Below are 10,943 nucleotides of genomic sequence, written 5' to 3'. Positions count from 1 at the left end.
CAGATACAGGGAAGAACTCCGGTAAGACCAACTTATATGACGTTCATGTGACCATCATACCACACATAAAAAAACACAAAAAATAAATGAATAAATTTATATAGATATCTATTATAGATACTCTACTACCCCAAATTTTACGTTATTAATTAAAATATACTGCAGCTATGCATTTTTTGGCAACCTCCTAATAAATCCTCGCGCTTTCTATATCATCTGTTTGAGAATGATTCATTAACTATTTTGATGTATGCCTACTTTTAGTACAAGCATTTAACATTAACGATGCTTATGAAGTAGGGTTTTTTTTGCATCCACATAATATGCTAGACTGGGTGACGAATCATACATTAATTGTTTTTCGATAATTGCTGGATGTCATAGTCAACTAACGCTATCCCAGTTTCATCTACAGGAATTGTTGATTGCTGTTTTAGTGTTTCATATATTCCTTCTTTCGTTAACCCTTTGGATTTATTTGCCATGAAAGTTTATAGTATAATGCATTGATGATAACTAAAAAAATCAAAAACTTGAAATGCAAAGATTAATGAGATTTTGTGATGTAAAAGATGTAATAAAATTGACACTGTTTTCATCCGAATAATAATTGGGTGTGATTTAAGTTGATGAATAACAGTGAGATTATTTTCTGTCAAAGTAGCGCATTTTGTATTACAAATATTGTTGGTAAAACTAATATGTTAAAGTCCTACTTGAAATGAAACTATGGCGGTTAAATCCCTTCCGCAACAGAGTAGTATTAGCAAATTGAATCCTATTTCTATAGTAGGCCGATCATTTACGGTTCCATATTTATTTTTCCACAATGATAAGTACAAATTAAAATGCTATCAAAGTGTAACTTGGTATTTAACTTGTGAATACATTAATCTAGATGCATACGTTTACTTTGTCGTCCACACGTATTGTCTGTACCTAATGCAAAAAGATGGGAAATTTAAACTGACAAAAGGAAATCAAAACATTTTATGTGTCAATTTTTATTAATAGCATGAATTGAAAAAATATTGCTTGATATCCCTTTTTATGTAGTGAAGGACACCTCACTTGTATAGAGAATTAGGTGATAGTAGTTGTTGAAGCCCAAGGTGGTCAGCTTGAAATATAAACGTCTTACTTAATAGGCATTACCGGTGATGGAACTAATCAAATATAAGGAGGAAGTAATTCATATACAAGTACATTAAATTAACATGAGTACATCACATTCAATTAGTGTTTTAAATTCAGAAATGATAACTGTTTTATTCAAGGAATATATTTTAGTAATATTGATTCTTATTATGTTAGTAATTGGATCATTGCTGGATTTGAACTAACACTTTCCGCAATGCTACACATTAGAAATCGAAAGATGTGAATGTGTCTCATGAATTATTAGTTAGAATGGTAAATCACTTCACGACGCGCATCTTTCAACATTATAAGACATTTGACTCAAATAAAGACTTGCAGAAAAAGTTCCATGTAAAAATAGGCAAAATTACTGAACAAGTCTTATCATGCTTCTTATTAAACGAGAAAATTATTGAAAAATATTCCCCATTTGTGTTTTGGTGATGTAATCGCATGTTTTCATTACAATTACAATCGGATTATGTCTATGGAGATGAAGAAACGCAAAATGAGATTAGTTACTGTCAAAACAGCGCATTTGGGTTACAACCCTCGTTGGTCAATATGACATATTAACGTCTTACTTTACTGGTAACACTGGCGATGGAACCAGTCAAGTACAAGGAGGAGGTATTTCATACAGCAGTACATTACATTTAGTTAGATGATAAATCGATCAACCCATAGTATTTTTTTCTAAAAGAATTCGATTAAATATGTGGTTTTATTTGGTTATAAGAATTGATATATCTGACCATCGCAGATAAATAACCGAACGGAAAGATTCATATGCACCCATGTAATGATTTTTGATATAGCTGTGCTGATAGTAACGTCACTATTACATTGCATATAATGCGCATACATTTGTTAACAATTTATGTGTTATTCTTCACTCAGGTACCACCTCCAGTTCTACAGATACAGGGAAGAACTCCGGTAAGACCAACTTATATGACGTTCATGTGACCATCATACCACACCTAAAAAACACAAAAAATAAATGAATAAATTTATATAGATATCTATTATAGATACTCTACTACCCCAAATTTTACGTTATTAATTAAAATATACTGCAGCTATGCATTTTTTGGCAACCTCCTAATAAATCCTCGCGCTTTCTATATCATCTGTTTGAGAATGATTCATTAACTATTTTGATGTATGCCTACTTTTAGTACAAGCATTTAACATTAACAATGCTTATGAAGTAGGGGTTTTTTTTGCATCCACATAATATGCTAGACTGGGTGACGAATCATACATTAATTGTTTTTCGATAATTGCTGGATGTCATAGTCAACTAACGCTATCCCAGTTTCATCTACAGGAATTGTTGATTGCTGTTTTAGTGTTTCATATATTCCTTCTTTCGTTAACCCTTTGGATTTATTTGCCATGAAAGTTTATAGTATAATGCATTGATGATAACTAAAAAAATCAAAAACTTGAAATGCAAAGATTAATGAGATTTTGTGATGTAAAAGATGTAATAAAATTGACACTGTTTTCATCCGAATAATAATTGGGTGTGATTTAAGTTGATGAATAACAGTGAGATTATTTTCTGTCAAAGTAGCGCATTTTGTATTACAAATATTGTTGGTAAAACTAATATGTTAAAGTCCTACTTGAAATGAAACTATGGCGGTTAAATCCCTTCCGCAACAGAGTAGTATTAGCAAATTGAATCCTATTTCTATAGTAGGCCGATCATTTACGGTTCCATATTTATTTTTCCACAATGATAAGTACAAATTAAAATGCTATCAAAGTGTAACTTGGTATTTAACTTGTGAATACATTAATCTAGATGCATACGTTTACTTTGTCGTCCACACGTATTGTCTGTACCTAATGCAAAAAGATGGGAAATTTAAACTGACAAAAGGAAATCAAAACATTTTATGTGTCAATTTTTATTAATAGCATGAATTGAAAAAATATTGCTTGATATCCCTTTTTATGTAGTGAAGGACACCTCACTTGTATAGAGAATTAGGTGATAGTAGTTGTTGAAGCCCAAGGTGGTCAGCTTGAAATATAAACGTCTTACTTAATAGGCATTACCGGTGATGAAACTAATCAAATATAAGGAGGAAGTAATTCATATACAAGTACATTAAATTAACATGAGTACATCACATTCAATTAGTGTTTTAAATTCAGAAATGATAACTGTTTTATTCAAGGAATATATTTTAGTAATATTGATTCTTATTATGTTAGTAATTGGATCATTGCTGGATTTGAACTAACACTTTCCGCAATGCTACACATTAGAAATCGAAAGATGTGAATGTGTCTCATGAATTATTAGTTAGAATGGTAAATCACTTCACGACGCGCATCTTTCAACATTATAAGACATTTGACTCAAATAAAGACTTGCAGAAAAAGTTCCATGTAAAAATAGGCAAAATTACTGAACAAGTCTTATCATGCTTCTTATTAAACGAGAAAATTATTGAGAAATATTCCCCATTTGTGTTTTGGTGATGTAATCGCATGTTTTCATTACAATTACAATCGGATTATGTCTATGGAGATGAAGAAACGCAAAATGAGATTAGTTACTGTCAAAACAGCGCATTTGGGTTACAACCCTCGTTGGTCAATATGACATATTAACGTCTTACTTTACTGGTAACACTGGCGATGGAACCAGTCAAGTACAAGGAGGAGGTATTTCATACAGCAGTACATTACATTTAGTTAGATGATAAATCGATCAACCCATAGTATTTTTTTCTAAAAGAATTCGATTAAATATGTGGTTTTATTTGGTTATAAGAATTGATATATCTGACCATCGCAGATAAATAACCGAACGGAAAGATTCATATGCACCCATGTAATGATTTTTGATATAGCTGTGCTGATAGTAACGTCACTATTACATTGCATATAATGCGCATACATTTGTTAACAATTGATGTGTTATTCTTCACTCAGGTACCACCTCCAGTTCTACAGATACAGGGAAGAACTCCGGTAAGACCAACTTATATGACGTTCATGTGACCATCATACCACACATAAAAAAAACACAAAAAATAAATGAATAAATTTATATAGATATCTATTATAGATACTCTACTACCCCAAATTTTACGTTATTAATTAAAATATACTGCAGCTATGCATTTTTTGGCAACCTCCTAATAAATCCTCGCGCTTTCTATATCATCTGTTTGAGAATGATTCATTAACTATTTTGATGTATGCCTACTTTTAGTACAAGCATTTAACATTAACGATGCTTATGAAGTAGGGTTTTTTTTGCATCCACATAATATGCTAGACTGGGTGACGAATCATACATTAATTGTTTTTCGATAATTGCTGGATGTCATAGTCAACTAACGCTATCCCAGTTTCATCTACAGGAATTGTTGATTGCTGTTTTAGTGTTTCATATATTCCTTCTTTCGTTAACCCTTTGGATTTATTTGCCATGAAAGTTTATAGTATAATGCATTGATGATAACTAAAAAGTTCAAAAACTTGAAATGCAAAGATTAATGAGATTTTGTGATGTAAAAGATGTAATATAATTGACACTGTTTTCATCCTAATAATAATTGGGTGTGATTTAAGTTGATAAATAACAGTGAGATTATTTTCTGTCAAAGTAGCGCATTTTGTATTACAAATATTGTTGGTAAAACTAATATGTTAAAGTCCTACTTGAAATGAAACTATGGCGGTTAAATCCCTTCCGCAACAGAGTAGTATAAGCAAATTGAATCCTATTTCTATAGTAGGCCGATCATTTACGGTTCCATATTTATTTTTCCACAATGATAAGTACAAATTAAAATGCTATCAAAGTGTAACTTGGTATTTAACTTGTGAATACATTAATCTAGATGCATACGTTTAATTTGTCGTCCACACGTATTGTCTGTACCTAATGCAAAAAGATGGGAAATTTAAACTGACAAAAGGAAATCAAAACATTCCATGTGTCACTTTAAATAATAGCATGAATTGAAAAAATATTGCTTGATATCCCTTTTTATGTAGTGAAGGACACCTCACTTGTATAGAGAATTAGGTGATAGTAGTTGTTGAAGCCCAAGGTGGTCAGCTTGAAATATAAACGTCTTACTTAATAGGCATTACCGGTGATGGAACTAATCAAATATAAGGAGGAAGTAATTCATATACAAGTACATTAAATTAACATGAGTACATCACATTCAATTAGTGTTTTAAATTCAGAAATGATAACTGTTTTATTCAAGGAATATATTTTAGTAATATTGATTCTTATTATGTTAGTAATTGGATCATTGCTGGATTTGAACTAACACTTTCCGCAATGCTACACATTAGAAATCGAAAGATGTGAATGTGTCTCATGAATTATTAGTTAGAATGGTAAATCACTTCACGACGCGCATCTTTCAACATTATAAGACATTTGACTCAAATAAAGACTTGCGGAAAAAGTTCCATTTAAAAATAGGTAAAATTTCTTAACAAGTGTTATCAGGCTTCTTATTAAACGAAAAATGTATTGAAAAATATTCCCCATTTGTGTTTTGGTGATGTAATCGCATGCTTTCATTACAATTACAATCGGATTATGTCTATGGAGATTAAGATTTTTAATATAGCTGTGCTGATAGTAACGTCACTATTACATTGCATATAATGCGCATACATTTGTTAACAATTGATGTGTTATTCTTCACTCAGGTACCACCTCCAGTTCTACAGATACAGAGAAGAACTCCGGTATGACAAACTTATATGACGTTCATGTGACCCTCATACCACACATAAAAAAAAACACAAAAAATAAATGAATAAATTTAAATAGATATCTGTTATAGATACTCTACTACCCCAAATTTTACGTTATTAATTAAAATATACTGCACCTACAGTTGGGAGCAAACTAAACTTGGTACCAAGTGCACTTCGTAGTGCACACGTATTTGAGTTCACTACGATGTTAACTCCAGTGCACTACAATGTTAACTCCAGTGCACTACGATGTTAACCCCAGTGCACTACAATGTTAATCCAAGTGCACTAAGATGTGCACTTAACTTCTTGGGTAAATGTTGTTATGAGCTATATGATTTGATGTGTTGTATATTATGTGTGCAAGTCAAGTTTTGAAGGTAAAGCTACCCATGTTCGTGAATGTAGCACAATTAAACCTTCTGATTCAGTACTAATTTAGACTTGCTGACAGAGAGATTTCTTATTTAGACTATATAATATATTCTGTCAAAATGTCAGTCTTAAGGTATAAAGGCCAGAGGAATTCAATCCATGCCAGATGCAGGAAATGTGTATTCTTAATACTATGCTGAAACAATATGAAATATTTAAGTTCCATCCTCAGACATTCTAGTGGTTTGATTTTATATTTATTTCATGTTTGTAAATGATGTATTAATAAAACCTGACTACAGGTACATTCATCTTGTCAATTATTAACTTACATATTATGAGAGGATACCTATAGTTAGATAAGGTATCGGTATAATGCCTGCTATAAATGGACCCCTTGGAGTTAATTGGGGAAACCTGCCTGATCATGTGTGACCCACACCACACAGGGTAATTAATATGTAACGGGTATGAATGGCAGTGGTCTAGGCGCCCCAAGGGCACCGGACTGGTATCAGTCTCTTGCAGTTAAGATTTTATTAGGATTAAGTGGCACTATATAATTCATTGAGTGTAAAAGTATGTAGCTTCCCCTCAACTTATGTTAATCATTTGTTTTATATTGAATAAGCAAACAAATTTATATATTTTCCTGAAAGCTTCACATACAATGTTATAATTATAGTTATATTCATGAAATTTAAATTATTAATTAATTATGGAGTACCTAATTAAATATATATAAGTAATCTCCATTGAAAGCCGTGTTTGTTATAAAATGAGAAATCATTTTAGATTTCATCCATATACTAATTAGCAATACTGCATTTTGATTGTCATTTAAATAATGAAACTGAAAATTCAGTGAAAACAAAAGCAATTTTGTTTACTGTAGATACAAAATATGAAACAATTGACCAAGCACTGTTTACTATTGTATACTGTTCACAGAACTGTATTAAGTTGAGTCGCGTGTTACATAATTTTGAAAACAGTTCAAACTGAGGAACAAGTTAATCTCCCTGTGGCTTCTCGGTTGTACCTTGTTGTGCCCTTCTCCCCCACCAAAAAAGAAAGTCAAAGTGAATAATCCAACTTCAAATGTAAGTATTGATAAACTTGCATTCTTATTGATCAATATATGACACCCAGCGTTTACCAGGTAAGACATTCTGAGCTACGATACAGGTAAAGTATTTTCTTGGTCGGGTGAGACTACAGGTGTGAGAGTAGAACAATAGGGGATAATTATAGGTAAGGTCTAGCAAACAGATCAATTTTCACACCTTGGTCTTGTATGGTCATACCTGAGTGAAAACCAGGTAAATTCCATGTCAAAGTGGTCAGTCAAGTGCAACATTTTGTAATCAATCATTTCAGCAAAATAATACCGATAAGTAATTAACTTCCCTATAGAAAAAAATCATTTGTTTTTTATAATCTTATAAATATAATAATGTAATAAGTACTGAAAAAAGTAATCAAATTATAAACCTATTCGTTTTACCTATTATTTTTAAGATCTAGTCGATGCAGACATTTGGTCTAGCATGACTGTAACTATAATTCTTGACACTTGGATTTGACCCATACTCTAAGGGACCACGGAACCAAATGATTTCCCATAGACGGTAATGTTAACGTTTATCACTGTACTGCTTAAATGGAGTTTATAACACTGGTCCAGTAGCCATAATTTTGAAGTATGTCATCTCGGAAACCTCTAAATGGAATTATAAAGAATTCTATCAATTTGAACTTTTTTTATATGGGGGCCACCATCTTGTATTGAATTCAGCACCAAAATTCATCTAAATTAACAACAAAATACACACTTACTTAACTCCCCCTGACAAAAACAGGCTAGCAAAAAAACTGTTTTTCTATATATTTTACATCCACATGTATTGCCCAACCCACATATTAAAACTTTGGAAACTTCTCTCATCTAAATATCCAATCAGTAGGCCCCGATGTATTCACCTTCCTATTAAATCTTCTGCCCAAACGGGGAAAACCCACATTCTATTTTTGATTTGGTTCTGTGGTCCCTATGACACACAGCTTGGTGACACTTATCAAAACTACAGGTTAACTCACAAGTTTTTGTTTGGATTTTAAAAACCGTTATAATATTATCTCGAAAGTCTTATAATAATATTATATAAACTTGCAAACCAGTATTTTTATTTCTCAATAATAATCAATAATTTTAACGGTGAAACTAATGTATACACTTACTAGGTACATATGATAAAAAAATTAGATTGGGGACTGGTTATATATAATTACATGAGTGTTTAGGGGAGGGGTAGCCATGCATGACTAGTACAGTACCTGTACAGGTAAACCCTTAATTAAGCTTAATGCCCTTTGGCCATGCCCAGAACAGCTGGACTCCTTGTGCCAGATTCTTCGGCTGTGTTTTCACACCTTTCAACAAAATAACAATCATAATCCTATTTTGTATGATTTACCTGGTCTGGAAAGATTATATACCTGACGGTATACAAACTATAACATTTATGTTGCATGTACAATATATGTTTCAATGAAGGAAGAATCAATATTGCTTGATGGTGATCGATTTAATTTTAATTTCAAAACTGGTATTTTCCATGCTTCCTAAATTATAATTAATCTTAATTTAGTGTAAATGCATGGATGTACTGGGTGGAATTAATGGGTGGAATCAATGTAATATGATACCTTTATTTTGCCAGTTTTTGTGTATATTCTATTTACCAATACGTGACATGTATTACTTATATACATGTAATAAACATATCTGAAATAAAAGTAAAATGTACACACCATCATGAACACACACAATATACATGGACTAGTCCCTGTATATATATATTTGAAATTTTGTTTTAATGAAACATTTATATGTTCTAGAGATTATGCATTGTATATAAACTACTTTGTATGTATTGACTCTAGTGCACTACGATGTGAACTCAAGTGCACTACGATGTGAACTCCAGTGCACTACAGTGTTAACTCTAGAACACTACGATGTGAACTCAAGTGCACTACGATGTTAACTCAGGTGCACCACGATGTTAACTGGAGTTAACTTTTGTAGTGCACTGAAGTGCACTAGACTACCAAGTTTAGTTTTCTCCCAACTGTATGCATGTTATGGCACCCACCCTATATCCCTAATTTTGTAAACAGAAATGCAACTCTTAAATACATTAACAAGTTCGATTTACATTGGCAAAGCAAGGTAGGTTACATCAAATTGCTTGCAATGTTGGGCAATATTGATGGTAATGATGTGGTGTAAGTTCTTGTCAAAAATATCATAATACTGTGTATATATATTGTGTTAATACTTAATATTATTATGGATTAATATATGCTTCAGGTAATGACGTCCACAGATTCTCTCCCCTCATACTGATATTTGGGGTCGTCACAAAGCTGTTCCTGAGTCCCTGATAGATTATTGTAGACAGCATTTGTCATCCCGACGCCAATGGAATTGCTTACTGAACACAATGACGGATGACATTTTACCACAACTTACATGATGTGATTGGAACGGAAAAAAATTGAGAGTACGCCATTTGTTCGTACATATGAGATTTTTATACGTTTCATGTGACATCTAAGCTAGCAATCGTAATGATCTTCAAAGATGTAACTTAAATACCTCCAAGATAATACATTAATTTTTCCAATCACCAATTTTTCTTTCAAATGCAGATAGTAGATTTAGTAGCTAAGACAATTCATTTAATTTGATATAAAAGTAAACCTTTTCATAATAGTATATTCATCTACTTGGAAGTGAAGACAATTCTTATCGTAATTTGGATTTTAAGTTCTTTAGGTCTTTTATATGATTGAATTTGTAAATGATTGTAAAAGTAACTAAATTAATTTATGGAAATTTGATGATATGTTCATAATCGTTTTGTAAATGTTCAAGTTATGTATCGACAATACATTTGTCTAATTTGGTCAACCTTGTGCTGTGATATCATATACTTATTTGTGTTTATAATCTAAAATAAAAATGCAGTAAAACTATGTTGCCTATTATTTTTATAATTATAAATGTTTTTATGTGGATATTTGTTACCAAACATCCTACGTAGTGTGGTCGTTGTCAGCCAAATCCTTCAAATAGAAATATATCGAGTAATATAGAGTGCAAGAGAACCCCTTGACAAGAATATTCTATGTACTCACGCAATACTATAATGTAATTGACTAACCATACGGCACATTGGTTTTCTTCTTAAAGATATGAATTAATGCACTAAATTCAAATGATTACATATTGCAATTACTATATTCCCTTACAAGGATATCATCCAACAAACTCCCCTTTTCATTGGGATATAATTTCATTATGATTAAATTTTCATGAATAAAGCTATCAGATGCACATTTTTTGTATGGAATCATTTTAAACTTAGTGAACGCTTGTTTCACCACATGTTAGGTACAGTATCTTGATCAAAATGGATTATTTTTCCAAGCAGACAATTTATTTTGATCGGTTTATGCTGTTTGCTTCATTTTGTTATTACATCACATTATGTTTAATGTATATATATCATATACTAGTTGTTTATCGAATAGATAACTTACACAGGCTATGCCAGTTGTTTGATCCTTTTTCTTTTTCAATTTAATTTGTTGAAATC

General features: G+C 31.7%; 1 long non-coding RNA gene across 1 annotated transcript; it reads left to right on the top strand.

Annotated features, from left to right (window-relative positions):
* The first annotated feature begins 2,034 nt into the window (after positions 1-2,034).
* Positions 2,035-10,314, top strand: LOC117314725. The gene is made up of 3 exons (XR_004529572.1): positions 2,035-2,079; positions 4,099-4,137; positions 9,653-10,314. It is a non-coding gene; the product is annotated as an uncharacterized LOC117314725 (long non-coding RNA).
* The last annotated feature ends 629 nt before the right edge of the window (positions 10,315-10,943 follow it).

This window comes from Pecten maximus, chromosome 16 (genome assembly GCF_902652985.1).
Source record: "Pecten maximus chromosome 16, xPecMax1.1, whole genome shotgun sequence".
Classification (NCBI taxonomy): domain Eukaryota; kingdom Metazoa; phylum Mollusca; class Bivalvia; order Pectinida; family Pectinidae; genus Pecten; species Pecten maximus.
The sequence above is the reverse complement of the archived record's forward strand: the minus strand, read 5'-3'. Positions and strand labels throughout refer to the sequence as shown.